Genomic DNA, 19829 nt, shown 5'->3' with positions numbered 1-19829 from the left:
CTCCCTCCCCCATGCAACTAAAAGCCACTTCTTAGATTTTGGTAAACAAGAGTAAGGAAACTGAGAAAATATTTTCTGTGGACTTAACTTTCATGGAAATAATTATCAGTGATGGAAAACAAACTCTTTGTAACAGAACAAAACATTAATTTGAGCTCCACTAATTCAAAATGTGTGCTAATTTAAACAGTGCTAGGCTGACTGCTACACTGAGCAAATCAACCTTGTAATTAAGATTGTAAGAGAAGTACAGGAGTTGTTGAAAGAGAAACTATTTTCAGGACTCCAGGATTAACCATCTACGTGCCCTGTAACACCATAATTACAAATCTATGTGTATATGACAAAGCAGGGCTCTGGAAAATTTCTACTTGATGTTACTCTGTTAGCCCATTTTGAATGATCTGTGTCAGTAAAACAAACAAAATTATTTTAAAAATAAATATTTCATTAATTCCTTAGTGATCATAATGGACTTCCTGCAATTATTTTTAATTTGGGAGCTTTTCTACTTTGGTGTTGCTGGCTACTCGCCTACAGTCGTGTTCATACTCAAGGACGTCTAAGTACAAGTCTAATGGTAGGTCATTAATAACTCAATCAGAAATACAGCCCAGTCACTTACTGTCTCACCTAAAGAAGTTACTAACTTTTCATACCTTGGGTTACACTTAAAATAGGGGGAGAAGGGAGGAAAGTTCATATCCTCGAGATTATAGACTTACACACTAGAACAAACAAAATAAAAGACAAGGCAACAAAGTCCTTGGGGAACCGATACGTTAAGTACAAAATATGCAGTCATCATGAATCAATTATCAAATGAAAAAGTAGCATCACTGTCCAAAGGAAGCATTTCTGGAGGTTGTTACGCCTCGCACCTCCATGTTGGCTCTCACTTCACTAGCACAGGACATTCTTCCAGCTCCCCACATCCATTCCTTCTGCAAGCATGGCTCATGGCCTCAGAGGCCTACTTGCCTTGTCACACAGTTCGGTCTGACCGCTCTAATAATATTGTAAGCTCCTATTCATACAGGTTTCCCTTAAGCACAAGACACACAGTACTAGCACATCATGGATGGATACTCTACTAATTTTACTTGGTTTGAGGTGATAACACTTCTTCTTTTCATATACAGAATTATAAATCAGAGCAATAAGATAGGAAAAATGGCTCCGCGATTTCTAGTTTCTATAGAAACCTTGAAAAATACCAGAACCAGCAAATGTGTTTGCTTAAGAATCTTAGGACACTAAAATTGATAAGTATCCCACAAAAATACTGAGTACAATAATCATAGGTCAATGTTCCAATGAAAGTGAAATGCTGCCAGTATTTCTGTAGGGAAAAGATTCTTCAAAATGGTTTTGGGCAAGAAAGTCTGTAGTCTCTTTTAAAGTATGTCTCTTTACTGGGTTCATCATCTGTGTCATCTCTGTATCGTCAGTGTTAACTGAGAGGAACAAGTGGGCCCACAGTCCAAAAATCACCTACAACTGAACATCATAAACTTGTGACTCTTTTTAAATGAGATGTTTTCTTTTTAAATTATGCCTGGCTTGGGTAAATATCTAAGGTAGTCAGTAAACAAAGGACACAAACCCACTGCTGGGCAGAGTGAGGCAGCTCAGAGTTTTTCTAGTTTGGAGGGGAAGGGGTTCTATGGAAGATCATAAAAGGCATAATCTCTACCTGGATAAAACTAAGTGGTGAATATTAATTTTCTAAATAAATATTAAGAAACAAATGTCATAATACAAACTAGACACTGGTCTAAAGTGTTTTCACTACTTAATGTTTGACTATTACATTAGCACTAAAATAAATGTTTGCAATCTTCTTTTGAAAATAATTCTCTTGACAATGTGTACCACAGCGACCATCCTGTCTTTTTCACTAAATTTCAGGGCTCTCTTCCTTTCAGAAAATACGACATCTGTACCTAAGGAACCATCCAAATCATTTTGTGGTGCTAGCTGTTCACTTTTGCTGCATTATATGAGTGTTGCTCAAAATCTAGACCCCAGTTGATACCTGGAAATGTTATTTTCTTTGTTAATGGAAATTACTGCACTAGGGGCTGGATTCTTTAACTCCAGGAAACTGCCTCCACAGGCAGCTTTGAGAGTCTAAGTAAGTCAAGGAAGCCAAAGTGTCACAGGGCACTCCTACACACATTTCAGAAGACCCCTTGTCTAGAATTACATCAGTCTGAGTGTTTCAGAGTTAGGACATCACTCAGCTACAATATAAAAACAACTCTTGTAAATTGGAATCATATTCACAAAACATCTGGGAAGTTCCCCAAAGGAAAAAAAGATTACCCAAAAGTATTGCAAAATAGATGGAAGAAAAGATGCTTTTATCATAATACAAAATTCAGTCAGTTTCCATTGTTCTAGATAAATCAACAGATGTGCTGTTTACCTTTAAAGAAGCCTGGAATCTATATTTATTCAGTCTTGAAAAATAGACATTCTTAGGTTGTAAGTACAGATATTTAAATTCCATAACAACTAACCAGTGTTTATAAACATTTCTTTCTTTATAGATGTCTCATCCACAAAATGTATATTTGGTTAGAAAGAGGAATTTTGAGGGTTCAGTATACTTTAGCAAATGTTACACATCAATGTTTCTTCAAGCAAGAGGCAGTCTATAAAAATTATCTTTTATTCTCTAAGCTTTGCTTAGTGGCGTGGCGTAGGCTAAAAGAAAATAATGGCATCAATGGTCTTATTCCTCTATTTTCTTTATTATACTTTTATATAAAGCATATCTGAAATAATACTAATATAATAACATATTAGATAGTATACTCCACTATCACTACCATATCTTGAAAGGAAACACTTTTCAATAAGTTCTTAATTTTTGAAAATCTCCAATATTCAAAATGAGAAAAAAGATACCCTATGATTAAAGTAAAATTACTTTGACATTAAAAATGACTGTTACAAGCAATGTGTCATCACGTACTTCTTCCTGCATTGCTTATCACTTAATTGTATCATCTCTCGATCATGTAAGGAATCTTAGGAGCCATTTTTAACTCTTCCCTTTACTTTACTCCCCACATGCAGTCTCATCTTGTTCTGTTACTACCAAGTCTCTGTTATATATCTCTTTATATCCTTCCTGCTACTAATCTAATTCAGGCCTGTGGTATCTCTCATTTGGAATATTTAAAATTAGCTTCCTCGCTGGTCTGTCTCTCGTCTCCATCCTTTCTATTCCACGCTATATACAAGCAGCCAGTCATCCCTGATGACCTTTTTACTCTGCTTAAAATCTTTCAATGGCAATTCAATGTCTTTAAAAACATCCTGTCCTCGTCTATCATTGTATCTCCCACTGTCTTCACTAGAGCTCAAGTCACACACAGGATTACTTACAGTTCTCCCACAAACAACATACACTGTTCTTTTCCCTTGCATTTGGCTCAGGAAGTTTTTGGACACATAATGCATACCTTCTCCACATCCTCACTTTTGAATGTTGAAACTGTGTCTTAAATGTCCACAGAGGTTCAGCTGCAATGTCAGTTCTCTTGTAAAACTTTTCCCAGTCTATCCAACCAGAGCTAATTTCTTTCACTTCCAATAGTGTTGTTTATACATCTAATGTGGCACTTAACTACATTCTTCCTCATAGTTCTTTTGTGTACGTGTTGAGCTCTTACAAGACTACAAGCTTATGGAGGGTAGATATTACGTATAGTTCATCTTTGCTCCACAGTACCTAGTGCAGTACCTTGCTCAGAGTAAATGTGGAACTGAAAAACTTTATTTCAGCCTGATGTAATTACGAAGCAAGACTGTCAGGATTGAAAATAAGTTCTATCTTTAATGACAGCTGTGTTATTATAATTGCTGCTTATTTAGAGAAAATACTGAATGCATCTTTCAATCAAGCTTTGAAACTACAGTGACTATTCTAAGTTTGAATTACCTTATTAAGAAAATAAGAAGAGCAAGAACACTATCATCTATAGTAAAATAATGCCAATGATGCAAGATCTTTTACAGTAGATTCAGCTGTACAAGCTCAACCAATAAACCACAAAGGCAGTCTTTTTCCCCCCAGAATATAAAAAGGGCAATATTAGACATATTAATGAAAACTAGCTCAGAGGCACTGGGTAACTGCTTCTTACTGCAGCTGGATTTGGATCTTCTCCCATGGGAGGACTGAGTAGATTTGATCCTACTAAATTTCTAAGTATGACAAAATCACAACTTGGAAGTGGCCTGACTACTGGCAATTGTTAAGCACAGTAAATCCCTTCTCCTTCTGTAACCCCCTCAAATGTCCTGCATTCACAATTTTTTTCATACCAGATGTTTTGTTGAAATTAACACATTCCTATCAAATGCATATCTAAAGGACTTCTTTTCTTTCCACTATAACTGAACTTTACTATATTGAGCATTCTAATCTCCAAACCGTTTATTTGTTACACAGACAATTTTGCATAGTATTTATTGCAGGGGAAATGACAAGGAAAATCGGGCTCAGAGTAGGGTGGGATCCATTCCAGAGCAAATATTCCTACAGTTAGTAATTGCAGACAGGAACCCTTAGAGTCTGCATCTCTGAAAAGGAGTTTTTTGAACTTGATAAATAAAATTATCAACATGTTGTTTCAATCCCTGGCCCAAATCTTCTTTTGGAAAAAAGTGTTTTGTTTATTGAATTCAAGCTTTATTCCTATGTAAACACAGCCTCTTTATGTGGTTTCATTCATTAACACAGTCAAGCATAATTAACTAGATATTAATACATTTATTAAAATATGAAGACATGAGCTGTGATTGATTGCTCACCTGAAATTTTGGTCCCCCCAAGATGTTTGGCCATTATAGAAAGATCATTTTTGACAAATCATCACCCACTCACCCAACATCAAGACTAGAACCTACAAGAAAACCTTCACAGAAATGGCCATCTCTCCCTTATGAGGATTAAAAAAAAGTCAGGGACACTAGTGCCACTGTGAATAAAATGTCCTTCATGAAACAATTCTAATAAGAAGCCTTGTGGCACAAAATGCTTGTAAGCTGTAATTGTGCGCTACAGGTAATACATAGGATGTAAAGTATCACCCTCATTTCTTTTCTTTGGGCTACTTGCTTCTCATTCATCTCATTTGTACGAGATGTGTATATATATATATATATATATGTATATATATGTATATATATGTATATGTATATATATATGTTTTTCCACAGGAGCACATTTAAAATTTTTATTTCAATCGTTTCATTTTCATAATAGCAAATTTTAACAGCTGCAACTAGAATATTTAAATATTTTGTCTACCTAAAGTTTCCTATAAGATTTAAGTGTTACCATTCTTTATTATATGACAACTGATAGCTACAAAGCAAATAACGAGTAAAAAAATTCCTTGATCTAAATTTATAAATAGAGAACAAAATACATGTATGTCTTACCTTAGGTTATGTCTACGTTCCTAAAAATGAAAGTAAATTGCTTTTGCAAGTTAATTATTTATATTTTCAGAGATGCTTTAATCTTCATTTCTCACTTCCCTTGCACAGGTTCTGGCTCCTAATAATTTCTTTAATTGCCTTATCCACCCACTAAACAACACAATATAGGAACTCACTCTAATTCAAACATCTATTTTGATCTATGCCTAATCCCCCACAGCTACTTAAGGGACGCAAAGATGTGAAAATTTTAGCTTAGGTCCTCAAGGGACTACCAATCTAAGTAGTGAAGACAGTCATGCAAAAACTGAGCACACTGCAAGGTAAGATTAACCAAGTTCTTTAACAGGTACCAGCCATGTGCAATGAGCATACAAAGGAAGCAGCAGTAACTCTGGGGATATGGGAAAATCCTGGGTGAATCCTTTAGGAAACAAGAAATCTGTAATGTGAAACTACAGGGACATGAGCATTTACTGATTTATTTGCTTTGAAAGTATTTGATTTCCTTTCTGGAAGGTTTCTTAGTCTTGAACATAAAAAGGGATACATCTTAGGCAAGAGACAGAACAACAGCAATCAAATCTGACATTCAATTATTTGGCAGGATTTCTGCTCTACCAGGCCCTATTACCCTCTCTTCCCACCTCTTCAGCCTATGACGTAAGGCTGCAAATGTCATTATAAGTGCATTGTTTAGCCTCACTGACATCCCAAAGGCTAAAAATGTTACTAATTTCTGGGCTAGCACCTCCAGCCATTTGCTGGTTTCTCTTCCACTGCATCACTAATTTGCCAAGTTGCCACAATGAATCTCTAGTATGTGGGACTTCAATACGTAAAATGACAAATTTACACTGGCAAAATTCTTTGCAATCCTATTAAGAAACATGTGACATGGACAACTAACATTGCTATTAATGTTATAATAATTCACAGGCAGTATATGAATAAAAAATTTGAAAGGTAATTTTCCTGTCAAATTTTAAAATACCTATCCTGGAAACAGACTTGCAATGATGTACTATTTGTTTCAGACAAAGAAAAGTTTTAAAACGGATCAGGGGCAAAAACAGAAGATGTTTGGAATGTCTTTGTTTCTTAAGTTGTCATTACTGTTTATCTCAAAATTTAGAAAAGATAATGCAGCCCTGACCGGTATGGCTCAGTTGGTTGGATGTTGTTCCGTGCACCAAAAGGTTGCCCATTTGATTCCAGGTAAGGGCACCTGCCCAGGTTGTGGCTCCATCCCCAGTAGGGGGGATACAGGAGGCAGCCAATAAATGTTTCTGTCTCACCTCTCTCTCAAAATCAACAAAAAATTTTAAAAAGGTAATGCAGCCATAAAAGACTCGTATAAAATTAAAAATACATTTAAAAATCTTCCCTGGTTTTCAAATACTCAGATTCCCAAATCCCAGATTGCACTAAGAGACACAATCTGAATCGTTTTATTATTTTTTCAAAACCCTACAACTGTAAGAAATCTCAGTATGGTAAAACGGACATAGTCCATGTTGAAACACATACAATTCCTTCCTGAAATTCCTTTTTTTTAAATTTCAATGAGAAAAATATCAGTCATGGATATATTTGTCTTTCATTTATATAGATGCTTCTTGTTTTCTGATAAGTTGCCCCAAGGAACTTCAAATTGTAAAAATGTAAACTAAGGCAATGAATTTGTTCTAAATTACTTGGAAATTTTAAAATTGTTTCCTTAATTATAATTTCTGAGGATCAGGCTAACTTCTTACTCCTGAAACATGGTCTCCCTTTTGACTAGTTGTAGAGAAGAGCAGGGCTTTTATCTACAGTCCCTTTATAGTGAAGCCTTCCCTAAGCCACCCAAAAGTCATACAGTAGGCCCCCCTTATCCATGGGGGATATGTTACAAGATGCCCAGTAGATGCCTGAAACCATGGATAATACCAAATCCTATATATAGTATGTTTTTTTCCGATATATACATACCTTTTCACTTAAAGGAAGCACTATATTATTATGGCTTCTCTTTGGCATATCTGAACTGCCAGCATCACTACTCTTGAGCTTTGGGGACATTATTATGTAAAATGAGGGTTACCTGAACACAAACACTGCCATACCATGACAGTAGATCTGATAACCTAGATAGCTACTAAGTGACTAATGGGTGGGCAGTGTATACAGTGGGGAGACTCTGGACAAAGGGATGATTCACATCCCAAGTAGATGGAGTGGAACTGCACGAGATTTCATTATGCACCTTAGAATGGCACACAATTTAAAACTCATGAATTGTTTATTTCTGGAATTTTCCATTTAATATTTTTCAGGCTGTGGTTGACTATAGGTAACTGAAACCTCAGAAAGCAAAACTGTGGAAGTGGGAGTGCTACTGTAGTAGATTTCAGAGGGTTTTGCTAAGCTAGAAACCTGAAGGCTGAACTAGTATTCCATGTAAACTTGTTGGTGTTAAATGCAAATGTTGCACACACAAAAATATATATCAAAGCATAGGGAGCATGTGTTCCTGAGAAAATGATCAATTCTAATGGAACCATGGGAGTTCAGAACATCTAACTAGACTGAGAGGACAGTTGTGAAGAAAAGAGGTGTGTGAGGGAGTGTGCTGAAGGATTCTAAAAGGAAAGAATCCAGGAGGAGTTGAGTAAGACTGAAATTAACAGAGGGGGGTGTAAGGGAGATTTTGGAATCCTGAGTTAGGAAACTGAGGACCCAAAAGAAAAGTTATTCAATGGTTAGTTGGTTGTTTTTCCTGTGAGCTTAGATGAGGGATATCAGTAGAGTTGATAGACATATGGCTCTAAGAAGTTTTCAAGGGAGAGATGGTACTGGAGGAGAGCAGTGTACCTAGTGGTTGAGAACACAGACTTTGGAATCAGACAGAATCAGGTTCTAATTTAGGCGCTGTCATGTATTAGCTGTTATTCAGCAAGTTACTTAACCTCCCTAAACCTTGGTTTTTCCTGATTGTAATATAAGTGAAATACCTTCAACTTCACATAGTTGTTGAAAAGATTAAATGAAGTAACTTACATAAAATACTTGGACAAGTCCAGCACATACAAAAAAACAAGTTATTATTGTGATTAGGAAATATAACTAGTAGTATATTGGAGGCATATTTGAAGAAGGGGTCAATCTAAGATAAAAATAAACTGTGTGTGTGTGTGTGTGTGTGTGTGTGTGTGTGTATGCACACGCACGTGTTTGGGTTTTGCTTTGGGTTTCTCTAATACTGGTATTCTGTTACTCTTGTAGTTTTGGTTGAATAGTTCTAAGGGTATTCTTCATTTTATGGAAAAATGCCCAAAACTTGACACAAGGCAGATAACTTGAGAGTGAGACTTTACACTGCAAAGTGATTATTTTATTACTGGGTGCCTTGAAACTGTATGCTTCTTAACATAAAATGTATAAATTTACATACATTTATGGATCCCTTCGAATGAGAAAATTGCAGTGAAAATCCCAGGCAATGTCAGAATACCTGTGTCCTAACTCTAGTTCCAGCTTTGTGTAATAAATTTTTGGGGGGTTACTAAAAGATCTAGTACCAGTTAAAGCTTGAAATCTATGGGCTCTCTGGCCCAGCCAATTCCAGAAGTCTAATGTAGGCAGTGCAATAAGATATGGTTGCAGCAGCTTTAATGGTTTCAATAATAAGGGGCCAGTTAAAATTGTTATGGATGAAAGTTAGTTGTAAAGCTGTGTATCTTACCACTCCTAAACTTCTGAAGACTCAGACATTACTCAGAGTAAGTTAAATCACTGCTGGTTACTGTGGCTTTCTATAAAGAATAAAGAGCTAAATACAGGCAATCTTTGACTCTGGCATTTCAACTAAAGCTGTGTGGTAACTGGAGTTGTGGCAGTGGGTTTAGAGGTAGTCAGTTCCAAGTCAGTACTGAGATAGTAGTTAGATGCCCATTTCTTGGGACAGTATACAAGAGACTGAAGTATCTGATAGAGGTTAGATGACTACTAAGTACTCCTTCCAGCTCTATGGTCCCATAGCAAACATCAATTTACACTGTTCTTCTTCAATCACTTATAGCCCTTATAAGAAAAGCGCAACCTTATGTTAATTTGTTTTCTAAAGTATTCTGGATAAGGATCCCTGTCCCCTGACCCAAACTCCAACTGGCCTTAAACTACTCCTCTCACTACCAATCAGCATCGGCAACTTCTATAGGGTCAAGTACACTGGCAGTAAGAAAAAGTGGCAAACCTAAGCTAACAGAAGCAGACAGAAATAGAAGAGAAGAGAAATGGTTGTCAGGATCAAGTAAAGTTACCAGAAAAGGATAAGACTGGTTTCTGTCTATTTGCTTTGATGTGGCTTGGTAAACTACTGCTGAGGGCAATTTCAAAAGAGAGAGCCAAACATATAAAGTTAGTCACTACAATCCAGTGTGTTAAGTGTTATAATAGAGGTCTGAACAAAGTGCTGTGAGAACACAGAGACAGACCAGCGTTGCTGGGAACCATCAATGAAATGTGTTGGAGGAAGTAATGAGCAAGCTGAGTCTTGAAGGATGAGTAGGAGTTGACTGGGTAGAAATGGAGAGAGGCGTGGTTGTCAGAGAGAAAAAAAATGTTCAAAGCCAGAGAGACACAAAAACTATATTTGGGAAGTAGTGAATAATTGTGCATGGCTGGAGTGTGAGGTTAAGGCCTCATACACTGTGCTTCTTAAGAAGAATGGGACTAGGAGGTGGGGGTGAGAGAGGCAGAGCCAGAGGATGATTTCATTGTAGAACACTGATTTTACTCTCTGAGTGAAATATAGGTTTTGGAATGACTTGGTTTTTACTCTAGGCAAGATGGGTATACATGTAGGGGGGGTCTTCTCTGAAGTATAAGGATTAATAATAACAGAGGAATCTAGTCATGCCAATAGGTATGTCTGTACCCATTTTGGCTAATGGGGTAAGTGTGCTGCTCTGAGCAATAATAAAAGCCATGAAGAGAAGATGCAACAGTACGGGAGGGCACATATGCTTAGACAACAGACACACACCTTAGTGAGCTGACACATGAGGCACAGGAGCATCTCAATACACCATCAAAGACAACTTTAAAATGCAGTCTTCAAAAAATGAACTTTTAAAAAGAGCAATGGCATTTTATAACATGTACTTAGAACTTGTAAATTTAACATAATCATCCTTTCATCACTGAAGTACTTAAGAGTCACTTCAGCTGAAATCCACTACTATCTGAGATGACTCCCATTCCTAGCCCCTACTCATAGTTAGAAGTGGAAACTCAGGAAAGGGAAACTAATAAACAATTTCTCCTCTGGGGCCAGGTATTTAACCAGAAATCTCCCTTTGTGTATAGCATTTTCAGGCCTGTTGAAACCCAACCTGTGTTCTCAGTTCTACTGCCACTCCAAAGAGTTTCCCCACCCCCCAGTCATACTGGCTCTCCTCGGAGGGCTTCTGAAAAGAAATTAACATTTTTAAATATTCTCATTTTTTTCTTTTGGACTCAAAGCAATTACTATTGGAATTATTAACTATTCATGAGTTAGCTAAGTTTTGGGCACTCCAAGTGTAGCATGTTTCATATGCTGAGATGCTGCTGAAGATTTGGGTGTGGTACTGAATTATCCACATGCTCTTATATGAGTCCCCTTGTAATCAACTGCCTAGGGTCTAGGGTGCAGTCTGTGATATGGAGCAAAACAAAGCAAACTGACCCAAATGGGGATTGGACCCATGACCTCATTAGCAGCACGTTCTAAACAGCAGTGTATGGTTATTAACTGGTCTTCTTATGCAACACACATTTCAAAGCCTTAGCAGACTTCTTGAGACCTGGGTAAGCAAATCAATCCCCCTTAGCCAGGGAGCAACAGAAAGCTGTCATAGAAAAATGCCTTGTTTAAAGCAGCCTAAAGAATTTAAAAGAGATTCTCTTTTCTCCCATCCTCAGTGAAGTAGCAACAGTTGGAAAATTTTACCCATTTTTAAATAGGATGGTTTGTCTATCTTTTGTTGAGTTGTATGAGTTCTTTATATATTTGGAAATGAACCACTTATCAGATATATCATTGACAAATATGTTTTCCCATACAGTGGGTTCTCTTTTCATTTTGTTGATGGTTTCTTTTGCTGTGCAGAAGCTTTTTAGTTTAATGTAGTCCCATTTGTTTATTTTTTCCTTTGTTTCCCTTGCCCCAGGAGATGTATCAACAAAAATGTTGCTATAGGAGATGTATGAGATTTTACTACCTATGTTTTCTTCTAGGGTTTTTATGGTTTTGAATCTTACAGTTAAGTCTTTTATCCATTTTGAGTTTATTCTTGTGCATGGTATAAGTTGGTGGTCTAGTTTCATTTTGGTGCATGTACCTGTCCAATTTTCCCAGCACCATTTATTGAAGAGACTATCTTTACTCCACTGTATGCTCTTGCCTCCTTTGTCAAATATTCATTGAGGGAGGGGAGCAGGGGCTGGGTGGAGGTGGGCAAAGGGGGGAAAATAAGGGACAACTGTAATAGTGTCAATAATAAAAATTAATTTTAAAAAATAATTAAAAAAAACACAGTTGGAACCCTTTCAATCAGCTTTGTAGAACATATAAAGCAGTCCTGAAAGCAACTGGGTATAGCAACAGGAAGTTGAGTTCTGGGCAATTCTTTAATTAAAGCTTCTGAAGAATTTATTTTATGGCTTTTTAAATCTTCTCTTTCACCACTAGGAAGGACACAAAAGTTGGCATTTCAATGTATAAATTAAAAAATGAGGGTTAAAAAAGTTATCAAACAATAACATGCTAATTTAATTTAAATGATGAAGCCTGTAGTTTCAATGTTTATTTACAGGATAATTTTGTGAGCTGAAGTAAAACTGAAAAATTTTCTGAACATTAGACTAATTGTAAATCTATATTTTATGAATCTAATATATTTTCTTCTCTTGTAAATTTTAAACTACTGATAATGCACATTAATAATTAGTGTCATTCTCAATAGAATGTATTAGACACCATTTTCATCTTCAAAAATTCTTGGCACCTATAAAATTCTTATTGCAATAGAAATTTTAAAAAAGTTACCATTTTTCCATGTCTACCTTATTTATTATGGGTTTTTCAATTTATTTGCTTTTTTTAAAAAATATATCTTTATTGATTTCAGAGAGAGGAAAGGAGAGGGAGAGAGAGAGATAGAAACATCAATGATGAGAGAGTCACTGATCAAGCCCACAACCTGGGCATGTGCCCTGACCAGGAATTGAACCCCCATCGCCTGGATCCTAGGTCGACGCTCAACCGCTGAGCCACGCCCGGCTGGGCTCAATTTATTTTCTTAAGAAGCAGCTCAGATAATGTAGCTCTTCAGGACAAGCCTTTTATAGTGAGTACTCTTTATTTAAAATGTGAGAGAGACTGTAAAAAAAAAAACTCTGGAAGCTGTTTCCAAGATAAATATATTTATAATGCAAGATAAAGGGCTAACAACAATAAGTGTTCAGTCTTTAAAGAACACTAAATTTTTATCAATGACAAAATAGAAAATTTTCCAAGGGCTACTACTTTGAATGCTCACATTTGAGGTAGTATGAAGTTTGAGGGAAGAGCAAAGATCATGGAGAAGGTCTTTGTTTCTTGGCCTTTTAAGGAAATCTTTTAAAAACTATTTTCTCATGTTTATAAAGTAACTAAATATGTAATATTAAATTGCTGCACAAAACCTCAACATTAAATTATTCTAAAGTACTCAAGTTACTAGCAATATTGTCCTCTAGAAGTAGTAAGAACGTATTATTTGCATAATAGTCTAGACAGGAATAATCTCCTTGAGCATGCATTGGTTTAAGTGTCTTACTCTTCCAAAATACTAAGACACAAATCTGTTCTCTTGTTCATTCAGATCCTAATGATTCAAATACTTTAAACACTTATATGTAAATGCTCAGAAAAAAGTAAATATATCGTTAAATGCCTACAGATTGATTTTAGGCCATATTTAATATAATAACGATTTCATACAATATTTGTATTCTAATTTATTTTCACCACTTCAGTTTTCCCTGGAAAAAGTGAAAACCATCTCAAGCAATGATTCTCAGGAAAGAAGGGAGATATTAGTTTACTGCACTGAAACAAAATAGGAAATTCATTTTAATGGAACAAGAGGAAAGCGGAATCTAAACTATTAAGTTTTAATTTTTCTGCATTTGCCAAACATCAGGGCTATAATCCAACTGGTTCTAGCTACTCTTTGGTGAAGAGAGAGAGAGAGAGAGAGAGAGAGAGAGAGAGAGAGTGTACACACAATCTTTTAAGTATACTCTGTGTCTGAGGTTTTCTTTTTTATTTCTCACAGCAAATTCATTTCCTCCTTCAAATATGTGTTAGCAATCTCTCAAAATACTCGATACCTTGTATGTGGTCACTTTGACAATAACAATTTATACACATCCTACTAATTTTGGACTTTTTTGTCCATGTAGAATAAAAACAATCTAAAAAAAGTTGTATAAAGTATTTTGCTTTTACTCAACATGAACAAGGGATGGACTAAAGAAAATAATTTCATAAATTGCTTTACATATATTTCTGCTTTTGTTACAGATGTAGAGTATCTGTTCATCTAGTATCATCATCACCTCCTCTGCCTCTTAGGCAAAAATCACTTTCTACCTAGGATTATAATTATTTATATAATTTCTCATCTCTCCTACTATACTATAAATTCCTAAGGCAACATTTTGATGAGATTTACATGATGAACTGTTCAAATATAATTAAAGGGGGAAATTGTAGCCTCCTAGGAACAAAATGGTAAAGTTTAGTTAGATGTAAGAATAGGGTCAATTTCCTCTTTATGAACAAAGAGCAGAAGCCCATTTTCAGCTTCTAACACACCTTCACTTTTTTACAAATGGCCTTTTTCTGCTTTTCTACCCAAAGGCATTGTCTATAGCGCTTGATCAAAGCAGCATGGGGGACTCCAACTGGAGACTCTGAATATCTGAAACACATAAGGAATTAGAATCTGATATACTAACTACATCTAATTCCTGTGTCAGTCGGTGCTGTATGAATCAGATCATCCTCAATAACTCGGGAACCATTACCCATACTAGGAATGGTTCTTATTCTTTAGTTGCTTTTTCCGCATTCTGCTGGCCATTTTTTGGCCACACCTCTTTACATTAGCACAACCACAGATAATGAAGGAGTGCATTAAACTAGCAGCTACAGTAAAAATTCTGGAGTTCCACAGATTATATTTAACTGTCCTATCCTACAGATAATTTTGGGTAAAAGGTATGTAACAATCTAGGTTCCAAACTATACCTTAAATTAAACGCTTATAAAATATGACAAACAGTTTCTCATTTGGTGATTATACACTGCAACTAACAAGTTAGGTATAAATTTTAGGGATCAGACCATCTAAGGAAACAACATATAGAATGTAAATTAAGCTAATTAATTTTGCATAGTGTTTCTGATATATCTGTTTCTTCAAAACACATATTTTAGCCAGGAGTCTTGCCGTAGACACTTGCCAAAAATAGTATGGCCTTAACATCTCCAGAATGAGCTTCCATGACAATAGTGTACAGTCAGAAGTGACTCATGTACAGCTTTTCTTTTCATAAGAAAAATTGATCTGTGTGATGCTGTGAGAACTGATATTAAATTTGGGAGGAGGGACTTGTTCACAATGAGCCAAGTTTAGTTACCTAAAATAAGAAAGAATAAGAATGATCACAAGATAGTCCACCCAAAAGTTTTAAACTCATACTGGTTTAGAAAAGTGACAGATTACAACACCAAAGTATAAAGTAAATATGGTTTACAACAAATTTATAGTCACCCAGAAGTACCCAATCTAGCCAGGACGTTTGAAAGTAATAAAGTATTTTACTATCTCAAACAGCCTAATAGTAAGTGAACAGTTTGTAACATGCAATCAATCAATCAGTCAGTCTCACACCCACCCACATACACACCCTTCACTCACACAAAACTCCAAAACAAAACATATCACCTTTTATGTGGTCACACTGTTCCCTAGAAAGGAACACATTTCCATTGCCAATTTCTCAGAATTAAGCAGTTCAACAAAGTAGCACAGTTCATAATCAAGCTCCTGACATCTCCCACACTTGCAAAATTATTTAATTGTGAAGAGCTCCAAATACAACAAAGTAAACTAGAAGAAAAGACAGTCTTTTAAGTTTGATGATAGAACACACCCCTCTTTTATGAAATAAGAACACATTTATTAATCACTTATGTGTGCTATAATCACTTAGAATCCACATTCCTTTTATGAAATAAGAATACATCTACTAATCACTTATGTGTGATTTTCATTCTACAAAAATTACTACCAACTTGAATTTTCACAAAGAAATAAATCAACACTTTGGTTGACAATTTATTGGCCAAACATTTTAGGGAATATTCTTTGACTGTGATGTCTGTGTTAATCTATACGTGTTAATCTTATGTTATCTTATAAATTGTCTGTTTTCTAACATAAAAAGCCATAAATGCAAGTACCTTGGTAAATGCTAGAAGTTATTCTTCTTCAACTGAGACAAAGAATATTTCTATTTTGAAGTTCTGACCACTAATAAGTATAGTTATTTGTGGACTTTAATTTGTCACCATGGATAAACTTCTATCAATAATTCCCAGCCCTCCATTCTGCTTCTTATTTGCTATAGTTTTTCCTGCTTTTACACAGAGTCTCCAAGGACAAAGAAAGAATAGCTTATTTAATAGTTCCACGTCATAAATCTTACAAAGTTTTCCTGCTATCTACACAGAAATTATGCATCTTTACAATGGGGAGGAAATCCTCAGCCCATTTATAAGGTTTTACTTCAGTCTAAAATCAAAATTTCATCCAAAGAGAACATACACCTTGACTATGACAAATATTTTAATTTTTAAAAAGCATGTTTATAAATAAAAACTTAATCCAGGATAGGCATTTTATTTAAAAAGTACCTGGTCATTTTTTTTAGATTAAGGTTTTAGAGATTAGGGGACCACAAACAAACTAGATTGTTCTCTTCTATAAAATGGTTAGCTTTTTAAAAGAAAAAAAAGGGTACTCAGGCAGGTATTTGTACACCCGTGTTCATAGCAGCGTTACTTGCAAAAACTGGAAGCCACTCAAGTATCCACAGATGGATGAATGGATCAACAAAATGTGGTAGGTATAGTCAATGGAATATTATTCAGCCTTAAAAGGGAAGGAAATTCTAACACATTCTACAACATGGATGAACCTTGAAGACATTATGCTAAATGAAATAAGCCAGTAACAAAAGGACAAATACTATATATGAGGTACCTAGAAGAGTCATAGTCATACAGACAGAAAGTAGAATAAAGGTTGCCAGGGCTCGGAGAGGGGGAAATGGGAAGTTAGTGTTCAGTAGGTACAGAATTTCAGTTGGGGAAGATGAAAAAGTTCTAGAGATGAGTGGTGGTGATGATGCACATCAAATGAACTTAAGGCCACAGAACTGTACACTTAAAATTGGTTAGAATGGTAAATTTTATGTTACATATACTTTAAAATAAAAAGGCTACAGCTGAGTAACATTCTGAAAACTGAACAATAGCCTATCTAATCACAGTTGAACATAGTGAAAAGCAGGTTTTTTAAAAGATACCTGTGCCTGGTGAGTCTTTAATTTCATTGTTTATTTTTCGTTCTGCCTTCTCCTTCCCCAATCCCCTAAATTCATTTTATTCCATTTGTCAATTTTGTGATTTATGGGTTTTTAAGATTAGAAGAACAGACTCCTAGAATCACCAATTATTATGCTAAGAAAAACAGTATTCTTCTTAGAGTCTAGTCCATTATTTACATGTAGCCAAAGAACACAATTTCATACATACAGTAGTATATTTTTGTAATAAGCATTATCCTTTTCTACAATATTAATCCAAGTGAGTTTTCTTCTGACCAGCCTATACAACCCTGAGTGATATACTTTTTAAATCTCATCTATGGATTTCCTGTAATACAAAATAGCTTTCCAAAATTTCAATCTTAGCTCTTAACTAGAATTTTTGAAGAATTATTGATCCGCCCTGGCCAGTGTAGCCCAGTGGTAGAGCATTGGCCTGCACACCAAAGGGTGGAGGGTTCCATTCTGTTCAAGGACATGTACCTGGGTTACAGGAGGCAACCAATTCATGTGTCTCTCTCACATTGATGTTTCTCTCTCTCTCTTTCTCTCTCCCCCTCCTTCCCTTCCACTCTCTCTGTAAAGCAATGGAAAAAATATCCTTGGTGAGGATTAACAACAACAAAATTATTGATCCATGATTTACAGTAATCTGTTTTCATGTTTATTTTTTTCATGACGAAGCTGCAAAATATATATTCTCAGAAAAATTTATGTTGTCTCATCTTAAATGCAGCAGTTAAGAGCTTGGACTTTGCAGTCAGATTGCCTGATTTGAATACTGGCACTACCACTTACTACTTACTATATGTGTGAATGGGTAAATTATTTAAATTCTGTGAATCTCAGTTTCCAGAGGAAAAGGGGGGAATAAGTGGTGACAGAAGACTTGACTTGGGGTGATGAACACACAATATACAGATGATGTATTGTAGAATTGTACCCCTGAAACATTTATAATTTTGTTAACCAATGTCACCCCATTAAATTCAATAAATAAAAGAAACATTTTTAAAATGTGGATATTAATATCTAAGAGTTGTTGTGAGGACCATGCATATAAAGCTCCTTCGCAGTGCCTCACATGTAGTAGGTTCTTAATAAATAGCAGCTATTAACAATAATAATAATAATAACAGTAGCAACAGCAGCAGCATGTAGAAGTAATAAGTGCCCTATTGGACTGAAAGACATTATACTGCAACTTTTAAAAAGGACTCTACAATTTTGATTCTAAAATTAATCCAGAAAAAAAGAGCAACCATATATTGTAACACTTGTTTTCTTTTGTTCATCTCTTCTAAATAACGTCATTTTTATTATAATATTAAGCAAAAGAAATTAAGCAAAACAAAAATGAGAAGACCAGATATGTATATGTGTACATACACACACAAACATGCATCTCTCTAATGTGATATATACAATTTCAGGAAGTTGTATAAAAACATGAGGAAAAATTAAAAATTAAACAGCAAGTGCCATAGCCTACAATGCGGGTAATCCAGTATACAAATGTAGGAAATTCCTAAGCTCAACTACTTGAGCAATTAATTCAGAATCACATTATCAGAAAAATATACCCTAATTCTTCTGGTAATTACCCTTGGAAACAGATCTACAGGTCCAGAAAAGTTGGATATTTTCATCCTTTCTTATCAATGTAGGCAAAAAAATAGTATTTTCTTTAAACAAAACCAAATTGCTACTACAGTTACTACTACTAAAAGTTTCTAAAGTATATAATATTTGATACTGGGACTTCTGGCACATTTCACTAGAAAGTACAAAGGGTTTCCATGCTATCAACTCAGACTCAACTACAAAGAAATATAAAGAATTTAAAATAAAATTAATGTTTTTGAAAATATATTCCTTAGCACACTAATGGCATAAGATGCTGGAGCAGGGTGATAAAAGGGTTCAATAGTCACAAAAAAAGTTGAAGTCTGGGAAGTGCTGCATTCTCTCTCTCTCTTAGAGATAAACAACACTGTGAACAGAAAAGGTTCTGAGAAGTCCTGCAGTGAGTAGAGCTGTTTAAATTTGTTTAATCAGTGCTCCCAAAATATATTTGGCCATAGAATCCTTTTCTTCAGGCAATAGTAAGGAACCAATCAGTGTTCCTCAGAACAAATTATACTAGGAAATGTATAATAAATTGCCTTGATTAGCTATTAAAAGTGTCATTTCATAAGCACCTGTCCCAAAGAGGCTTTAGCAAATTCTGCCAATAAATTCAATAAAATAAACAAATACATTTTTAAAAAAGGAGTCCATAGTATTTTATGTCAGGAAAAAAATCTAACATGCCTAGACTAGCATTTGCACTATCTTTAGCAAGCTGTAGTTATTTCCAGAATATGTGTTTTGACCCCTTTGCTGCCTGTATGTTATTTAATCAAGTCCAAACACCAAGTTTCTAATACCTGTGAAAATCTAAGAATGACCCTCTAAGTCTTTTCTTTTCTTTTCTTTCTGGGCTTCACTGTAAGCTAAGAAAACCATGCAGTTCTGAGCTACACCTTCAAATAAAAGAATACTAAATTCAGTTACCGGCATTTTATTAACTGGTGTTATAAGCTGCATCTATGAGATTCTACAGTAAAACAATCAATGTTCCACAATGTTAATCCTGAAGTAGTGATTGATTATTACTTCATTCCCCTAACATC

General features: G+C 35.3%; 1 protein-coding gene across 1 annotated transcript in view; it reads right to left on the bottom strand.

Moving 5' to 3' along the window:
* The window catches only part of AMMECR1 (AMMECR nuclear protein 1), a 105275-nt gene that overhangs the window by 36463 nt on the left and 48983 nt on the right, over window positions 1-19829 (bottom strand). The gene's annotated exons all lie outside the window — the stretch shown is intronic.

The sequence above is a fragment of the Miniopterus natalensis genome, chromosome X (genome assembly GCF_054644295.1).
Source record: "Miniopterus natalensis isolate mMinNat1 chromosome X, mMinNat1.hap1, whole genome shotgun sequence".
Classification (NCBI taxonomy): domain Eukaryota; kingdom Metazoa; phylum Chordata; class Mammalia; order Chiroptera; family Miniopteridae; genus Miniopterus; species Miniopterus natalensis.
The sequence above is the reverse complement of the archived record's forward strand: the minus strand, read 5'-3'. Positions and strand labels throughout refer to the sequence as shown.